At 40.0% G+C, this 19,288-nt stretch overlaps 1 pseudogene; it reads left to right on the top strand.

The window, feature by feature from the left end:
* Positions 1-304: 304 nt before the first annotated feature.
* On the top strand, positions 305-423 carry LOC112479883 (annotated as a pseudogene).
* Positions 424-19,288: the final 18,865 nt, after the last annotated feature.

The following is a 19,288-nucleotide window of genomic DNA, read 5'->3' as shown; positions in this document are numbered from 1 at the left end:
ATTCATGACCAAATAATCTGATCCGAGTACAATTCAAAGATGCACAGAAATTACTAACTTAGTCATTATTTGGCTATTAAAGCATGAGCATCTCCTACTACTTGAAAGATACTTAGAATATTTGGAATTTGGATTAAGAAATCGTGGATGATGTCAGCATCCAGCGGGTAAAATGTGATTCGCAGAGGCAGGAGTCAATATTTTGGGGTGTGAGGTAATTTGGAAGACTGTCATAGAAGTAAGAGAGCATCACGTCCTTACTGCCATTTCCTTACATTAATCTCTTTTCAAAATGTCACCAAGTGTCTATGGCCACGCCACCGTGAACAAGCCCGATCCCGTCTGATCTGGGAAGCTAAGCAGGGTCGGGCCTGGTTAGTACTTGGATGGGAGACCACGTAGGACCAGCAGGTGCTGTAGGCATAAAAATAAAAAGTAAGGGATTGTAAGCTGACAAGGTCCTTGCAATCTGTGAGGTCAACCAAGGGTTGCCTTGCAAAAAAAAGTCTCCAAGCCATTATTCATGATCATTTTCTCCAGTGTTGTAAATGATCAGCTTGAGACAAGGAAGTTGCTGGCCATGGTCTGGGACATGGAACAATCTGGCCAGTGACTTCTCTCCCTTACCGTTTACCTCGTGGCCTCGCATGGTTCTTCCTGTATTCCTACCCCTGGCTCGATCGGCTGGACCCCTGTGAGGGATCCCAAGGCACTGTCACCTTCAGCATTCTCCCTGGCCACCTCTTCAGAGCAGGCTCTCTCCCTAGAGACTTGAATAGACACTCACTTTACACACATCAGACTACTTAATTCTGTTCACCTCCTCTCGTCTCTTGGTATAGATTCTTAATTTTCTCTTCCTTCTGCTGTACCTGTGTATGCGACATTATTCAAGCATGTGTTAGGCACATTTAGTACTATTGTTTTCAATTTCAGATTCTGGTGTGTGTGTGTGTGTGTGTGTGTGTGTGTGTTAATAATATCAACAATAATATAATAATAAGGCCTTTGAAAAAGCATGTAGCCTAATTTGATCTACAACAGATGGAGAGAATAGAATGTTCTCATTGATCATATGCTGTACTCAAAATGTTTGGTTGAGTATAGCTTCGTCTGGACATGCAGCTCAAGATCTCTTTAGATCTTGAGATTTAGACCGCCTCTATCTCCGTACCTGTGGCTTTGAAGAAAGAACATACGTTCAAAAAATAAATAGCTATTTTTCAACGATGTTAACGTTCTTCTGGAAGGGGACACGGTTCATTTTGCAGGCTGTCAGTTTGAGGTACGAATGCCTGGATAGAGCCCTCTTCCGTAGGTGGCCTCTTTTTCACGTCTAGGGCACTGGACTAGTTCAAGCTTCAACTGACCTTTGTAGACTTAGCAGTATGTGTTTCATAAACATCTGGTTGTCACCAGTCTCTCTTGACCACCAAAGAATTAACACCAAAACTTTCTCGTTATTTAATAAACACACGTGCTCCAGATACCATGCCCTTATATGCGTTCCTCGAACTGATTCGGGACCTAAACTCAGGGGCATCTGAACCACGCCGGCGTCACGCCACCTCCGGAAAGCACACTGTCTACTGTCCACCCTGGCCGACGTGGGCTCCTGACGCCTTGGTTAATGGGCTCCGCGCTCTTTGGCCTGGATAAATGATTCCATCCTCCTAGCTGCCTCTAACGATTCTCCCTTGCCTTGAAGTCTGACAGCAAATGCCATTTCTGTCGAAAATGTCTTTCCAGGTTATCAGATAGATGTTATTTTTTATTCCAAAACAAACGACTTGTATGCGTTAAAAATTTTGTATTGTCTGCAGTTGATCGTATCTTGAATACGTAGATTATACAGTGACCATTGTACTACGCACGCTAGGATGCTTAGCCGTGAAATTCGGTCGCAAGGACAGAACAGGATCACACACCTTCGCTGTCAAGGAGAGAGTGGGGTGAGACTTTGCTATTCCCTGGTCGCCACCGGTCCATCTCGTGCTTCTCTCACAAAGATTTTCTTCCATTCCTCGCTCAGCCTCCATTCCTGACTGTCTCACGATGAACTGGGATGGGGTCAGTGGGGAAAAGGCTGTGAGCAGGTACCACTTGCCCTGTGATCACGGCGTCTAGAATCCTTCACTCTCGCCCTGGCCCGCACTGGGCTTGAAGTGATTCACTATAAGTTTTAGCAGAATTACGTCCCCAGCACACACAGCATCTGGGTCTGCTCCAGGTAAGCAAGGGGGCACCACTCACCTCCTTGGAGATGTGCGGTCCTTCCCCAGTCGGGTGTCCTGCCCTCGGCTCTCCCGCAGGTGGAGGGAAGCTGTGATTTTCGTAGGTTCTCCAGGATTTTGTGTCGTGTTTGCGGAAGGGCGGGAACAGTGTTTTTTTAGCTTCCTATATTCCAAGCAGAGGCTGGAGGTGCTGCATGTGAAGCAAAATCGAGTTAACCCTGTTGTCAGAGACAATTCACAACGTCGCGTTATCCGCATTTAGACACATACGATGTAAAACTCCACCCCTTTCTACTTCTAACTTATCAACCACGGAGATGCTCTGTTATTTTCTCCATATGGAATTTGATTGTAGAGGATTTGCTTCTATTCGCTTCCCTTTATGGGTATTCACACCTCCCAGGACGTTCAGCCCAACACACACGCACATATACACACACACGCACGCACACGCGCAGGCGTGCACACACACACACTCTGATGTCTCCATAAGTCAGACGGTTTGGAGGACACTTCTGTGCAGAGGCTGTAGACACTGTGCTAATAGAAGCTAAGTTTGCTACATTGAGCGGGAGGGATTTCTCCCCAGGTCAGAGGCGATAGAGACCCACGCCCAAGTAGACACATAGTGAAAAAGAGGACCACAACGCAGGTGGCCTCTGGACCTCTGGTCTCTGTGTTCAGAGAGACATCAAGTAACCAATGTAGTGGTTCTCGCCCTTGGCTTTGGGGGAAAGCAAGCGTATTACCTTTTCTGGGATAGAAAAAGCCGGACACAGAAAAACATTGCCATCTATGGGAGTGTTGGATTCAATCCAGAAAGCCTGAGAGAGCGTTGCTTTTAGAAAGCGCGTTGGGCAGTGACTGCAATTTATATATCAAATATATAATCCGCAGACAGAGCAGGGCGCTGATGCTCTGTCTTCATCTCGCGATGCTCAGCTGGTCCAGCCCGGTGCCGTGGAAACTCAGGAGCATCTGAGCGAAGTTTGCACAACACCGAGCTGTAATGAATCATGAGCTATTTATAAATACTTAGGAGTTTTATTGCCACTGTGAGAATGCATGCGTATCACTTGTCCTCATTAATCAGGGATGAGAAGAAAAGGAGAACAGATTTAGTGGGCCAAGAGGGGAAGAAAAACCAATTAATTAAGTTCAGGTAAGAGGTTTTTTGGGAGGTCTGGGCAAGGCGGTGTTGAAATAAGTTGACTCTATGTCGCGAAAAGCCCTCGGGAAAGGAATCACATCAGAAAAGCCATCTTCTTAGATGAGAAGGAAGATAATCCACTAACTAGTTTTATGAAAGCAGAATAGAGTTTCCCGCAATTTTTGAAGTGTCATAATGTTGGAGAGGAGATAGTATTTTATTAAGAGCTGCTGATGGCTACATAATTAGAGTGCATTTGGGCCAGGCATTTCCTTTATATGTGACATCCTGGAACCAGACTGATGTATGAAACTTTTTTTTGCAAAACCTGTGATTGAGAAAAGGCACCAGGAAACTAAAGTCAGAGAAGAAGGAGGGAAAATAGACTCTAAGGAAACGTAAGGTGAGGATGGAAGGTAAGCACTGCCTTCTGATGCTCCCCAAGCGTCAGTGAAACCTGGATGCATAGTCCGTGACCCAGGAAACGCCGGGGAATATGATTTGCAAGTTGAACCCGGGAGAGTTCCAGACATAAATTTCCCAGTAAACAACAAAAATTAATAGTTCTGACTCTGCTACTTGAAGCTGAACACTTGCCTTCGTGCAAAATATGCTCTCATTTGCCTAACGTCACTTGAAGAAGGACGATCTACAAGTTCGATAATTGACAAAAATACAAATGCCAGTTTGCAGATTATTATTGCAAGTGAGCCCTGTCCGAATGTCGCTGACCCCATCTATGTCTTGTATGGGGTTATATATTTACTACAGACCTGTACTGAGGAATGAATGCAGCGATGCTTCTAAAGTCCTTAAACAGAGAAGATGATCAGAAATGGATGTGGCAAATATCATTTCTTTCATTAAATTACGGCAATTTACAATGAATAAAACAATTAGCATCATTTTTTTGACCCTTGAACGTAAGAGCTGGTCCATACGTGTCTGTTAAAAGGAAAGCTTATTGCTGATAAATTATGTGGAAGGGAACGTTTAAGATCCACTGAGTCCAGGCCTGGAAGAGGGCCACCAAAACAGGAAAGGAAATGTATGAAGAACACTAAGAGGAGGCTGGGATTCTGCCTGTCGAATTCAATAGTGTTGGAATTTAAACTGGGGCCGAACTCTGGATGTTTCATGTAGATTCATTGATTCGAACTGAAGCTACCTTCAGAGCAGCATCGAGCTGTGAAGCAGAGATGTGGACCTTGGATTCACTGCTCTTGAGACCAGGAGAGGCCTGTATGTTTCTGGGCGTCTGATTCCTCGTGGTTAAAGAGTTTGATCATTTCTAAAGGCTGCTTACGTAACTGCTTCTACATGCTAATGTTTCTTTCTCTACTACTCACGGGCAGTTTGATAACTTAATTGCCTGGCATTGAGAGCCTAAAATAGACAAATAGTCTATATTTACATTAAAATTTTGAAACAATTTGAATAAACTAGAAAACAATCATGCAGAGATTGGCTTTGGTTGGTTTGTCAGTTTCTGTCGTTCACATAGACGACAAATACCTATCGTCTGTCTACGACGTGCAAATCGTTGTTCTCTGTGCTAGGGATATAAGATACCCATTGCAGAGGAATGGATAATGACTAATTAAAATACAATACAGGTGCATCCTGTAATTTTGAACCACAATTAAAGCAGTGAGGGAAAGCAGCAAGGGTGTCAGGAAGATAATACGAAAGGCATAAGATGGATGATACTTCTTCTTGCCCAGGAACGACCAGGGTGCTTGTCAGAAACGCAGGTCCTGCTATGTCAGGATCCCTGCAGGTCTGGCCAAAAAATATACATTTTTCATAACTTCTTCAATTTTTTGACTTCCTGTTTACAGTGAAATTCAGGAGCTAGTTCCCCAGGTGGTATGCAACATTTTCACCAGCAGCCAGATTGTTCTTCTAGCTTACAAGCTTTCAGAGGAAGAATTTTGTTTGTTTATTTTCTTACAACTTTTATAGAAATTCTATATTTAAATATGTGAAGCTGCCCTTGGAAATCAGGTCCCACAAATATTTTACTATGGAGACACTAAAATCGATTAATTTCAAGTGTTTTAAGTATTCACGTTAAATGCATATATAATAGAAAAATCCATTATGGCAATATGAATATCGATCATATTACGTAATGCTCATATGATGAGAAAATGGTTTAATTTTCTAGTATTCAAAATAGAAGAACTTTTACCTTTTTTTTTTTTAATTTTTTATTTTTGGTAATTACTCATTGGAGAATGTTCAATTATGCTACCTAACTCTCGTGAAGACGATTTTGACCTTACCGGGGAAGATTGATTGGATGGAAGGGCAGAATCTGCATGTGAGTGCTTTTTACGATGGCTTAGGGAGGAGATGATGAATTCTTCGGTAAGACGTAAACACTTTGCGAAGAACCAAGAGAGATGCCAACCAGTAAAGCAAGTCAAGGCCAGTGCAGGAAATAAAGTCCATGGACAGACACCCTGACTGCACCCGAGAGACCCTCGAGGACGATGACCCAGGGGGAAGCCCAGAGGGTCTTCCTTTCTCTCTCTTTGAGTTTCAGAGGTAAGAACTCCGAGCGAAGCTGCACTGGTTAAGTGTGTTGGGAAGTGCACGACTGCAGAGAATTCTTTTGTCTTTTCCTACAAGTTGTCTTAAGGCTTCGTCTATGGGCCCTCTTCCCTCTGATTGCATTTTCTGGCAGATTCCCCAGCCTTTTCGGGCATCCCCAAGCGATTAATAACATTTCGGTCGCTCTGAGATCAAGTCCAATGTGACAATCGTATAACTCCACACATTCTTCTTCCATTTAAAGATTCTCCCCATCACTGCCCCAGCCCCAGGTCCAGCCGCAGTGGGAGGGGCTGCCAGGGGCTTCCTCACCTCTGCCTGGCAAGGCTCCGCCCCTCGCCTGCTGTGAGCAACGAGTTCTAACCCCTCCCTTTCCTCCGGCTGGCAGACATTAGGGGCAAAGATGACAACTGCGCGTGGTCGAACACTTGTAATCCAGTCTCATCTTTCCAATGTCGCACATTCTTAGGGTTTCTTGTAGTAAGTAATTAACATACAAGAAATTTACATCAATGAGATCACCAGGTAGAGGGAATTCAGCCAGAAGAAGTGAGCTGGGAAGAGCATCTGGAGCAACCCAATATAATTGAGGTAAGATTGATGACGCCGATTATTTCAAGCACTTGCAGAGTTAGTGTGACTCTTTAAAGACAGACTTCACTGCTGCCGGCTAACTACGGAAAGCTAGGCCATGAGAAAACTGTCCGCATAAATACATTGCAATCCTCAAATGATAATAACTGATCAATCAGAATATCCGCTCTTCAAGACGCTGTGTATGCCGTTTTATGTTTATATTTTCAGAGTTTGGTGTGAGTGTACATGAAATTACTGTAAAAATATTGTCAGAACAAAGTAAGAGAATTGTTTATATCATGACAAGATTTATCTTACGTACAATATCACATTCTCCTCTTTATAATGATTCAGTCACACAATGGATAAAATTCATTTTTTATGGTTGATATAGGAATCAAACATCATGTTACAACTTGTCTCCAGGGGAAATGGCTACAAGCTCCAAACATTCAATTTATTAAAACAATCTTCGAAATACAACCTATTTGTGAATTGGAGGGTGTTCATATATGCTTATCACATCAAAAAGAGACCGTGTTCTCCAATTAAAGATAAAAAGACTTATAAGGCAGCCTTTTCAGAGAACTGAATAGGCCATCTGGGATTTGGATATTTGAAAATGGATGATTTTTCATGTGATATTATTAAAATATGAGGTTGGAGCCAAGTCTTCGGTTTTCGCCTTTTTCAGTGTCCCTGTTCAGGCTTGGAAAGCTGCCGGCTAATGCAAAGGCGGGTCTCCTGAATTAAACTTTCATTTGAATAGACCACATGTACCGCTCACACTCGATTTTACTTAAAGAGAAACAACCACATTATTCTCGCAGTATTCACACTAGGAAATTATTTCAAATTGCCATAAGTGATTTCTAAGGCTACCTTTATGCATCTTTCAGCTGCCTAGGAACTGCTACTTTTATTAGAAAAAATATTTAAATATTTAAAACCAGGAACGACAGGAGATGATTCTCTCTAAAATAATATAGTCTACTCATGAAAGAATGATATCATTATCTCAAAGAATTCAAAGTCTTGATAAGACAATTACAAATATCGAAATGCAAGTTTAATGCTTAGATGTGTGTGCGTGCGTGCGTGTGTGTTTTCAACGTTATTGTCTTCATTTTAAATCTTGGGTTTGGTCATTACGTTCCCCATACATGCTATCATTTGTCATAGTTATATCTTGCTTTTGAATTGACAATACCAGTGAATGGGGGAAATGGGAACACAGTTCACTCCAGAGGTATTGGGAAAAGTGATCACATTTGCACACTGTGGGGACTCAGAGCCTGCCAATCATGCTCCCTTTCCCAAAACCTTATAATTAGCTGGAAATCAGTAAATCACAGGTAAAGTTGTGCTCTCCAAAATGTAATTACCCTAAAAATTCCTATAATAATGACCACCGAAGGGTCATATTAAACCAAAAGCCCACTCTAAATTCAGGAAAACAAGCCGAGCGAGAGCAGATAGCATGCTCTAAAATGACAGCGAAGCACTTACCTCCCCTCTTTCTCCTCCCGCGTTCATCCACCTGCCTCTCCGCCTTCTCCATCCCGCTCCCTCCCGTTTCATGATACTTCCATGTAACTGCTCTCGCCACCCCGTTCCGAAGCTTTGGCTAGAGAAATGTCCACCTTAACTGGAGCCCAAGGGGAACTCTCTGAAATAGCAGCGGATGCCGGCCGGCCGGTTTCTGGAACGCAACTTTATCTTTACGGAGTTGCCTCGGATGAGCGTGAAGAAGGAAGCCGAGGCAGGGCTTGGAGAGCTGAGCTGTTCTAACACACGGTTTTGTCCTAGGACCCTCCCTCCCCAGAAATAATTACAAACAAACAAATAAACAAACAAATAAATAAATAGGAAAGGGGCGGCAGTGGCAAGTTTTTGAGACTTAGCCTCAAGAAAACATGCTCTTTGCATGTGGCACATATATTTGTCTTGGGCACAATTCACATAAATGTAACACAAATAAATGCAAATGTAATGAAAGTCCAATAGCAAACTTTACATTATTCAGCCATAAAAAAGAAGGAAAGCTTGCCATTTGTAAAACATGGATAGACCTAGAGGGTATTATGCAACATGAATCAACTCGGACAGAGAAAGACAAATACCACATGATCTCTAAAAACGAAACAAAACTCATAGATGCAGAGAACAAATTGGTAGGTTCCGATTATAAGGTTAAATGGTCAAAAGCTACAAACTTTTAGTTACAAAATAAATAAGTTATGAGGACGCCACGTGTGGCATGGTGACTAGAGCTGATAATAGTGTGTCGTATATTTGAGTTTTGCTAAGAGAGTAGATCTTAAGAAACACAAAGAAAACTGTGTCTGGTGATGGATGCTAGTTAGCTAGGCTTAACCACGGTGGTCATTTCTCAATGTATACGAGTATTGAATCATTACATCGTACACCTGAAACCAATATAGTTATATGGCAATTATATCTCAATGTAAAAAATAGCGATCTTTATGACCACAGTTCAGTATGGGGCTATATTTCATAGCGGATTGAAAAACTCCAGACAAGTGGGAGACGCTTGATGACGGGGACAATGCTTAAGGCCACTGGGCCTCAGCATCCTTCAACGGAAGAAAGATATAGTATTTATCTCCATTTCTGTTTCTATCTTATCTCTGTCTCCATCTCCATCTACCTACATCTTTATCTCTATTATCTTTAGGAGAAGCAAATAAGTTAATATATCAGAGCCTCCTAAACAGATGTTCGCTCTCGGTATTAATTATCTGTCTACGCTTTCCTTGCCCTTTTTAGGACCACAAAAAGTCATTCTGAGACAAATGTAACAAAACTCCAAAGACTGTTTCTTGAATAATGCTGACAAATCAATTTTGATCCATTATCAACTATTCATCAAGTGTCATAGCATATTAGTTACCTAACGTAAAGCATGACAAATTGGTATGTTTCTGCATACTTTCAAAATACTGGACTCAATTCCAAATGGTTAGCTGCTGCTTTGGATAACGTGTCCACGCAAACAATAAGTTAATGTTTAGAATGTACATAATGTAACCCAGAAACTATTTTTTTAATGGCAACCTTTAAGAAAGCTAAATCATTGACTTAATTAATTATACATTTTTAGAATTTCGTAGGCATTTTCTTTCTGACATTCAGGTTTTCTTTTTTCTGTACTTTTAAAAATATTTAGTTTTATCTTAAAAGATTATACAAAAAGACAATACATAAATTATATATTTAATTAATTAAATTTGATCCCAGTATCTTCTTTTTGAATATTTTTTTTCCTTATCATTTTCGTAGCTTCTGACATACAGAAAAATAATTTTAATGTCAGAAAAAAATGTCTACCGAATCCTTTCTGATTTATACTTTTCTATAGTGTATATACGAAATGCATCCTTATAAGGTCATAAAATTACATCATCTAGCATTGGATTAGTTACAGTTCTCTAGAGAAAAACAAAACCAGAGAGATATACAGGATCTTTACTTTAACCAAGTTAACTGGTTGTAGATGTTAGTTAGCCACATTTACAAAATATCTTCACAGCAACAATTAGATTCATGTTTGATTAATTCACTTGATAACACAGCCTAGCCAAGATTACAAATAAAACTAAACATCGAAAGGTTCGTTTAAAAATTGATTTTTAAATTTACAAACTTCTTGTTTAGATTATATTGATCAATTCATTTTTTTGTGAAATAATAATCTGATACTATTTTTCATATGAATTATAAATTTACCTCGCACGTATATCGAATATCCACTTTTTCTCCCACAGATATGCAATTCAGCTTTTCTCAAGTATAAAGATTTCATGCTGGTGCTGTCCTCCTATTTCTGGATTTTTTAGTCTCTTTTATATGTCTGTCTCTAAAACATGGAATATTTTTACTTTTCTGTAATAAACATTTATATAAAACTCTTTTGTCTCAAATCAGTTTTTTATGCATAGGTATATTTTCTTAATTTTGTCCTAAAATATTTTCAGATTTTTCTTTAATATATTTTGTGCTCGTTTGTTCAAGTTTTTGTATAAATAACATATTCCTTCATCCAATCTCACCTTCTTTCTTTTTTTTTTTTGCTGGATATTTTAAATCTGCTTATGTTTATGATTATTGCTAATATATTAGGATTTATTTTATCATTTTATTTTTTACTATTTGTTTATTCTTTAAATTACTTTCCTACTTTCTGGATTTTTTTAATATATTAAGAAAACATTTTACTTCATTTATTTTTCTTTCCTTCCTTCCTTCCTTCCTTATTTTTTTCTTTCCCTTTCTACTACTGGTGTTTTCCATCTTATTCAATATTTTTCTCCTCTACCAGCTTGGAAGTTATACACTCTATATATCTGTTAACTGAAATTTTAGTGGATATTATATATACACACTCAAATCAGAAATTTTTTGTTACAATAGGCAATAGTTAAAATTTCTAAAAGTGCGTTATTAATACTAGTAATACCATCCGAAAATTTCCACTCCGTGCTCTGACGGAAACAGGCCGGCTGTGTTTGATTGATTGATTGAATGATTGATTGATTGCTATCCACATGTCCCTTTGCCTTCCAGGTGCAGCCCGTTTGAATGCCTCGAGTTTCCGTGGGTGTCTCACACATAGTGATCTTTTCCTTGTGGTTTTGACAGTTAAAACTAAAACTCTATTGTTCTTGGGCTTTTCTCCTTAAGATATGCAGGCGTCTGGTTTCATATCAGCATGCGTCTCCTGCCCGCTTTGATATATTTCTTAGATTCTTGGAAACTCAGCTATGCACTCAGATGTCGGTTTCACGTAATTCCATTGACATTAAGTGTTTTTTCACAGAAATACTTTGGAAGTCTTTCGAAGTACTAGTGGGAGCTGAAATGTCTGGTTATTTTTATTAGTTATAGACTCTAGTCGTTAGAGACTAAACAACTTAATCTTTACGACCGTGAAAAAGCGACAGGACGTTTTTATAAGTGCGGGTTTCCGGTCGTGATGGCAAACCTGTGATGTCTGGAACCTCTGGAGACAGATAAACGATGGAGTCAGTCCTGGTTATTGTTGGTTCACGATTTCACTCAGGTGAACGTTCTTCAGCAATAAATAAACAGGCTGACTTTATGTACCCATAGACAGCTCCAGAGCCATTTCTAGATTAAATCTGCAACAGATATTAAGGTGACTGTGTACTTTCAATTTTCTCAGGAAAATCAATTTCAGTCTGTTAATGACCAACTTCTCGAATAACAAATAATGTAACTAAGTCAGAGACCGTGAATCTAAGTGAAGATCCGAATTTCAAGATTAAATGTTACCTGTTATAGGAAATACAAACTATTTTCTCATTTCCTGTAGAAATGATAGACCCTAAAGGATTTTGAAGAACATACATTCTCAAATTGGATTTTAGGTAAAAAATTTCTGGAATCTTCCAGCAGATGCATCCAGAAAGAAATGAACACATTTGTCAGGAGCCTCAGTTATTTCGGATTTGGGGTGGGCACAGTATTTATTAGAGATCGTTCCTTTAATGTCTGTGATGCAGTTTTACTAGTTTGAGTCTCTTCTTGCTCTATTCTAAATGTTAAATTAATTTTTAGTTTACATTTTTGAGTGGAACAATATCATAAAAAGTAGACAATGTAAAGCAATCAATTTTTTGATATGTATTTTAAGAAATTTCTAAAAGAACAGTTTGGAAAAAGGATACTAAATCTTCACAATAAATAGCGATCCTCTCGTTCGTTTGTTGGTTGCATGCATGAAATGTAAACCTGTGAGCGATGATGAATACTACCTGGAGAAATACTTTTTCAATAATGTCACGAGTTCGTCACCTGCCCCAGGGTGTGGAGAAACAGAAAGTTGTTGAAACATAACTATGTCTTGTGTTCTATTTTCAAATGCACTTATATCTTTTATGCGTACTACAGGACATATTAAAAACATCTGCGTATCAATCCAGAGAAACATTGCTGGTGCCAACTCTCTGAATAAGCCCAAATATTTCTTCATTAGCCACGGTTCTACTCAAGTGTCACTCTGCAGAGAGCATTGAGTTCATCCATCTTTTACGTGTGAAGAATATGTTTAAGCTTCCAATGAATCGACATGCTGCAAATGAGAGCAGAAAAGACACCCCACCCTCTCCTGGAGAACGATCACATTTCAGCATCTCTAGAGCAGCTCAAACTTTCATTCCCATTGCTACGAAAGAGGCGAACAAATCTCTTATTATTCCTGCTTATTGTCAATGCCAATTACGACCCAGATTTCCTCGCTCTGATGGGAGTCCTTCCTGCGGAGCATTAGAAAGCGAAGTAAGATTGATGATGGATTTTAGGGAAAGGCCTTTTAGACTGAGCCGATTTAGGAAAAGATGAGAAATGTAATTATCTGGAATGAGCGAGGCAAAGTGAAAAAAAAATTATGTACTTATTTATATTTTCAACTTTCTACTTACTGATAAAAGATTGGGATAAATAAGGTTAACTAGATTTAGTTTTCAATCTTTTCTTTGCAAATGTAGAAAAATTCACAATAATGGTCAAATAAAATAAAACAAGTAGCTACTTGCTTTTATATTTAGGTAGTGAAGTATGGAGCGTATTTCATTTACAACTCACTATTGATGGATTTCAAGAATGCATGGATTTCAGCAAATAAATATTGTGAAAGAATGAACGTGACTTCTGAGTAAACTATGTTTACTTAAGATTATAAGTAGTTTTTTCTCAATACTTTTCTTTAAAAATAAAACTTCTTAAAATATTGTATTTTAAGAACTCTCTTTATTGAAAAAAAAAAAGACGTTTTCTAGGTTTTTAAGATTCTTAGCAGAGTCATATAACCGTTTTACATCCAAAGTAAAATGCTTTCTCGGCTTGACTTTTTATGTGTGATTTTTCTTCAGGCTAAAAACAATTTTGGAAAGAAATGTTATTTTCAAGGAGATGCCATCGTCCTTCATAGTTATAATAATGAATATAAGCCAATCAAATGCAAAGAAACATGCAGAGGTTATTAGTTATTTGACATCTCAGTAAATAATAAGTGTTCCACTTAAGTTTTCTTATAAAGAATCAAGTTAATGAGACGGTTGAGTTTTTACTTTCTCCTTTACTTCAGGTTTTGAAGTGTAGATCAATGTGGATACAATTTTTTCTTAATTTATTTTTCTCCTAAAGGGATGTGTTTTTCCCAAAAGCTAACCTATAGGGAGGGCCCATCAAAGAGCAGGTGCCTAAGTCCACAATCTGAGAGTCGCCGCTTTTGAAGTGACATGAGTGCAGTTGGCCCATGGCCCTGACCAGCCACCACACAGGGATACGCATCCAGTTAACTCCATGGTTCATACTAGCCTTGAATGTGTCCTCGAGTGGAGAAAGCTTGGGCCTTATCCCACTCAAAATCAAAGAGAAGATCATTCTGGGAGAAGCAAATAGATCCAGTGAGAAGAAATTACCTCTCTGACATGTGAAAGGGGATTTGTCCGTGACGCATCTGCTCAGACTGAGTTTGGTGACTGTTCCGTGTTGTTCTCCATAATAGTCTGGTGCAGCCTTGAGAGAAGATGCAGGGGAGGCTCCCAAAGAGGAAGTTGATCATATTCACAGGCCCTCGAAACAAGAGGCACAGATGCACGCAGTGCCACGTGGGGAATCGCCAGCATTGGTCACGAGTCAAAGACAGGGCCAGGGGAAAGCCAAGGTCAGGAATTTCACACACGCAAACAGCTACGACTTGGTGGTTTGAATAGATGCAGGCCAGAGGGGTGATCCGGGAGCTGAATGTCCCCCACCCTGGGATCATTAGAGCAGAGGACATCGTTTCTGCGGGTGTACAGACGCGACAGAGGAGGCACAACTCTAGATCGCTTAGTTTGGTGAGCGCAGGCACGCTCCAGGCTCGGCCCTTCGCCATCTCCGATGACTGGTGAGCCCTGGGAAGGACGGTCTCTCCCCAGCCAGAAAGGTTGTGAAAAGTCAAAACTCCGTAACATACAGAATATTAAACAATAAACAATACGGGGACTTTTATTATTTTTATCGATCGGTCCTGGGAGACATTCTTTTCATGCCTATTCTGAAACAATTTTAACGAATCCTGCGCAATAGAGAGAAGACAACAAATGCTGTTTTACTGTGCAATTCGCCTTCCTCTTAAGGATCTCGAGTGGACAGCGGCGTGAGTCTAGGAGATACAGAGACACGTGATGGGGCAGGGCACCTTTGCTGTGACAAAGGCAGAGACCGGCACCCCTAAGAGCAGGTAACTCAGAGGTAGCGTTTCCAGGCAAGTATTTAGTAAATACGTTTCCAAGGGCCAAACCCTTAGATTTCCAAAGGAGAAGGAGGTATGTCTGGGGCATCACTCGCCCAGGAGCTGAAGGAGCATGGCCACGTCCGAGGGCTGCACAAGCAGACTGAGCTCTGCTGCAGGTGCTACTGACCTTGTCGGGTGAGAGAGCCAGGGCGAAACCTTAGCCTGAGAGCGGTACTTTCTAAGAGATTCTCAGACCCTGGGGCCCTGGATAAAGGAGAGAAGGGGGAAAGAAAAAAAAAAAACACATGCAGGAATAAACTCCAGAGCTGCTCCCCACTCTCCCACAGATTAAGAAATCTGTATTTACAGTGCAGATTTGTCCTCGCGTGCCCCAAGTGCCACATAGTGTTAGGAACCACAATCACGCTCTGTGACAATTACAAATGTATAAATCTTGGTTGGGAGACTGTTAATAATGAGAGCTTCGCTCATTCTAATGGCCTCATGATTGCGTCCCTGAGTGTTATGTGCAAAATCTTAACAAGGGAATAAATAACGGTCCAGCCAGTCCTGTTAACCCTGTTGCTGCCCAGATGAAGAGACGCATGTGAGCTCAGTTCGGTTCTCGACGAAGCCTCAGACGTGTCCTACACACAGTAGGTAAAGAATCGCTCTGGTTCAGACACCGATTTGTTCCTGACAATTACCTTGAAAGATAAGTTCTGAGAATCCGTAAATCAGGCCATGGGTGCATTTAATATGATCAATGAGAAGTCGCGCTGTAAAAAACATCCAGGAGTGTCTGAAATCAAACCACAGCTGAAAATGCGTTATTTGCTATTCTTACAGCCACACTGAAATATTCATGACAATATAGAAAGAGTTAGAATCCCCTACATCTAATAATATTGATCCGCGATCCATCATGTTACTGGAACTCTCGTGGGTGAAGGCTCGTACGCAGAACTCACGGGCACTTCATAGGGACACGCGTGGGAAACACCAGGAAATGCAGACCCAGCTGCTGCTTGTCACAATCATCTGCATCATGCACAGGTATGAAATGCTTGCCACATACCAGGCATTGCGTTCAATGCCTCATCTTATCTCGTCCCCTCTCGGCCCAGTGACGCAGGAGCTGTTATTAGTACTCAATTTACCAGCGAGTAAAGAGAAGGTAAGACACCCACCAGAGTCTCATCGTAAGGCAGTGATGAAACTGGAAACGAAGCACGTTGGTGCGGAGCCTGCACTTAAGCTGAGGCCTAACTCCCAACATGGCACTTGTCCGCCAAGGGGTTTGGCAAATCCCACCGTGAAGGGATGCGCTTTCTCCATGAGCCCAAACCAGCCCGCTCCTTCAGCCCTCTGCCAGGATGGAGGTGATTACCTGTGTGCAGAAGTGGATGGCGGCTCCTCTCAGGTGTGCACTTGGAAATAAGCCGTCTCTAAGGAAAAAAAAAAGAAAGGATATTTCTTAGACTTCGGTGCTTAATTTATTCATTCGGCTGAGTGAGAAGAGAACTACTCTTTCAATTTTTAAGTGTGTGATAAATGGCTGCTACTTGCTTTCTTTTCCTAAAGAGCATCTTTTAATCTCCATTATCTTTTAAGCCAGAGGCTTGCTTTCCTACCTCCTCTGCAGCAAAATCTCGAGCATGGCAGACAATTTCTTGCAATTATGCGCCTGCCCAGTACTTCTCTTCAGAACGATATGGTGATGGAGGTGCAAGCAGATTTCATTCTGGTAAATGATGTCGGGAAAGACATCAAGCTTTTAGAAATAACAGTGATGAGTGTTTCTGGGGCCACGTTGCATAGCCACCAAGGACAGGTGGACAGTCTATCTGACTTGCCAGTTAAAGTCCTCCCTTCTCCCTGTCCACAGGGCAGTTTTCACATGGTGTGCGCCTGCTGAGCTTCTAAACGTGACTGAGCATGTAACCAGGGCCATTAGCAGCCAAAATACATACATACATACATACATACATACATACGTACGTACGTACATACATACATATATACTTTCTCCTTTTATTTCTTAATTTGTCATTCGCAGCAAAATACTCTACCTGGCTTGCTCAAGAATAAATTCCTTACCTTATAAGGTACGCGTTAAATACTTAACAAAGAATTTGCTAAGCACGTCTATACGCCAGAGGTTAGGATTTAGTATGAGATCCAAAGCTGAATAACGCAACGACTGTTCTAGAATCTGAAATCTCGTACGACAGACATGAGAAAAGAGTCATTTGAGGACAATTCATTCAAATGTAAACAGAAAAAAAACATAGAGCGTACTATGAGAACATATAGGAGTGTCTGAAAATCAAGTCCTGTGGGGAAAACGTTTGGAATGAAAAAAAAAAAAAAACAGGGGAGAAGTGACAATGAGTTGAGTCAATTTATATTTTAATCGGAAAAAGTGGTGGAATGGAGCTTCGATCAGATCAATAAATACGCGTGTATAAACGCCTCGAGAGGAGAGAACCCGTGGCACTCTGTGGGCGCTGGTAATGGTTCCAGAAAATCAGGCACCGAGACAGCGAGGGGAGACGTAAAAAAAGTGACGTGGGGGCCAGATAATAAAGATCCTTATAAGCTGCTGGACTATTTGGAAGAAAAAAGAGCTTTTATGAGACGAGGGAGCAAGATTAACAGACATCCCATGATGCAAAAACATCCAAACGAAGGAAAAGGTAGGAAGCCATGAAATCTTGGCTACACACTGTGCACATCAGACATAATCTCAAATTAAAAAGTAGGGAGATTTAATTCTCTTGGAGACCAAGGGGAATTTTAGAATTGGCTCGTTTAATGCCATTTAACAGTAAATTCCAGCACAAGCTAAACTCTATAAAAAAAAAAGGCAAGCAAATGGGGGGAAATGACATAATGAAGCCAACGGAATACAATAAAAGTGAAATAATACAAAGAGAAAGAAGTTTTCAATACAAAGTTTCGCTTCGGGGAAAAGAATTTCATTATAGAAAACATCTACCTTGTCGTTTTGATAGAATTCAGGGAGAAATGAACTCTCCCCAACAAGATAAGAAGGGTATGGTGATTGTATATATTCATAAACATCACCAAGAAATATATGACAATCTTGATAGGAAAATGGTTTTTCAGTGGCTTGGAGACCTCGGTGTGAGAAAATTAGATTCTCCCATTATTCCCTTTTCTCCACGAAGAAAGTCAAAGGCCTGGTAAGAATTTAAATTCAGCAAATACGTAAGCCAGCTACCATTGTCTTCAAACACTAGAAATCAAAGACATATTAAAAAGAAGATGATATTTATTTTCTGTCCCAGTTTGTAAGAATGATGATTTTCAGGGAAGCACCCATTCTCACGTACTCTACGCTGATAGTAGGCGTTTAAGTAGGTACGTTTGAAAAAAAATTGTCAATAGCAATGAATAATTTTTTAAACATATTCGGACAGACTATTCTACTTCTTTGAATGTATTAACAAAAAACTTTCTAAGAGTGTTCGCCCATGTAACATTTGAAATTGTCAAAATCAGAAGCAATCTGAGATTCAACGACATGGAAATGTAATTCACATAGAACATGTGACAGATCCTATGGAAGGACTGGTGTGTAGCTCTTGAAACGTACGGAGAGGAAGAGTGTATTGCACAATCTTTACGGCCCTTATGTTTTCAAATGAGAAGAATAATCTTTGAAGTTGTATCACAATGTAATTTCCATTATGTAAGTCTCATGTAAATGTTAGTACCGACTTCCTCTGGATATTTCATAATAGGCGACTTCAGATTTGGATCCTTTTCTGCATGTTAACAATATAGAGAATGCAAGTAAAAAAAAAATATATATATATATGTCAAAGAGTATATTACTCAGAAATTTGATATTTGCTCATCTTTTACTTCATTTTAGCATAAAATTGTTTTATGATAAGTAATTATAGTAGGATTTTAGGGGACCCCATCACCATCTCTCAACACTGAAAAGAATCACGTTTGTCTGCTGTCACTCCTTCTGACAAATACGATTTACATAAAAAATATAGAAGCTTCCGTGTCTCACTGCAATTGCAATTATTTCATTTTCGTGTTTCCCCGACAACAAATTCCCACCGAGAAAGAAATAGCTTATTATCTGGTATTGTGCAAATAATATCACTCTTTGAATCTCCCCCTTTCAAAGCCAATAATTTGTGCGAGAGGCATTAACGATTACGGTTAGCTTTTAATTCTCTCAAAATGTGGACCCATCATCTAGTCACATTTTAGTCAACTTTATGTGGTCACAAGGGAGATTTAAGATAAGGATCCTGGTACTTAAAAGTTACAACTGACTTTTCCTCTCATGAAAAACATCACAAAAGTCAAGGTGGGACCGAAAACTTGGACAGAGTTGTGGTTTGATGACTGACTATGTGAATCACTTTAAAAATGATCGTTAATCACTTTTTAAAGAAATAGTAACAAATCTTAAAGAACGATGTCAGCTAGATTATCATTTTTTAATAATCT

Source organism: Pteropus alecto, unplaced genomic scaffold, assembly GCF_000325575.1.
Source record: "Pteropus alecto unplaced genomic scaffold, ASM32557v1 scaffold21, whole genome shotgun sequence".
Classification (NCBI taxonomy): domain Eukaryota; kingdom Metazoa; phylum Chordata; class Mammalia; order Chiroptera; family Pteropodidae; genus Pteropus; species Pteropus alecto.
This window is presented reverse-complemented; position numbering and strand designations above follow the sequence as displayed.